Source organism: Mustela nivalis, assembly GCF_964662115.1.
Source record: "Mustela nivalis genome assembly, contig: HAP1_SCAFFOLD_131, whole genome shotgun sequence".
NCBI classification, from domain to species: Eukaryota; Metazoa; Chordata; class Mammalia; order Carnivora; family Mustelidae; genus Mustela; species Mustela nivalis.
Window position 1 is genome coordinate 443,417 of NW_028136488.1, and position 1,310 is coordinate 444,726.

The following is a 1,310-nucleotide window of genomic DNA, read 5'->3' on the forward strand; positions in this document are numbered from 1 at the left end:
AAGGAGTTCCGATTTCTGCATCATTTTCAACCCTGGGCAGTCGTTGGAGATAAGGTCTAGGTTCTGAAGTCTGAAAACCGCAGTTGGGAAGAGATGACGTCCTAGGCCTTGGTGGGTTGTATGCGCTCATGTGTGTTCAGCTGCCTGGGTGTTGGTCAGGAGGTTTGAGCTCAGGTTGTGTCAGACAGTGCATTAGTGCCCAGGTTAGACTATATAATTTGTACAGTCGTGTTCCGTGTAGGTTTATCCTCATTTGAGGTGCCTGGGCAGCTCATTAGGCAAGATATTTTTTCTAGAGGGCAGGCAGAGTGCTGTATTGTGGGTCCAGAATGGCCAAACTTGAGGGCTTCTGGGCCAGGATTGTGAGGTCTGAAGTCTGAGAACACAAGCTACACTTGGGCTTCAGGCCGAGGGCACGGCATGTACCCCCTGCAGATCTGAACCAATATCTCAAGCATCTGAAGTCACGGCAAGTATCAGACGTTGGCTCAGGTTGGAGTTTCTGTGCATGACTTCCCCTGCATGAGCGTTGCGGAGTTTCAAGGCCATGGAGGTTTTCCAACTTTGGGAGTTGTGGGATGTCCCCTTTAAGGATTACTTCTGCGGGGAAATTGAAAATCTTGGGCAATTCTAGGACATCCCATATGGAATGACTCCAGAACACCGTTCGAGGATGGATGCCAGGGATGCCCGCTTCGCATTCCAATTTTCTCCTAGCAACAAGATAGTTTAGATCGGATGGCTCTGCGTGAGCATTCGGGGTGTCTGAGTTGAAATGGACTTTCCTGAGGATGGGGCCTAATGTGTGTTTGTGTCCATGAGGGCCTTGGAATGGGGAGGTGGCACCGGGACCCTGCAGTATACTCCTAAGCTTTTGACATAGCTCCCATGCACAAGTTTCCTTGTGGAGACGAGATATGTTCTGATGGGTGCCTCAGGAAAACCCCTATGCTGGTATTCGAATACAGGCTTTGAGGAGACATGCCTGGTTGTCTCCATGGAGACATGGAGACATTCAAGCAATGGATCCGATTATGGTCTAGGGTCCTGTCTGGTTCAATTCTCTTCTCTGGGGACATCCATCTATTGTATGAGTGGTGGTAGTGGTCAGCTGGTGTCAGACCGCCCTTGTTTGTCCTGGGAGACCTACACTATTGGGATGGCCTCGGGGACTTTGGAGGGTTCTCCTAATTTGTACGATTTTGGACAATGTAATGGGCAGAATTCCCATCGATTGGGTAGGCACAGTCCTAATGTGTGGCTCCAGGGCCCCAGCCTGGAGGGTGTGTGGCCCAGGACTTTGAGGACAG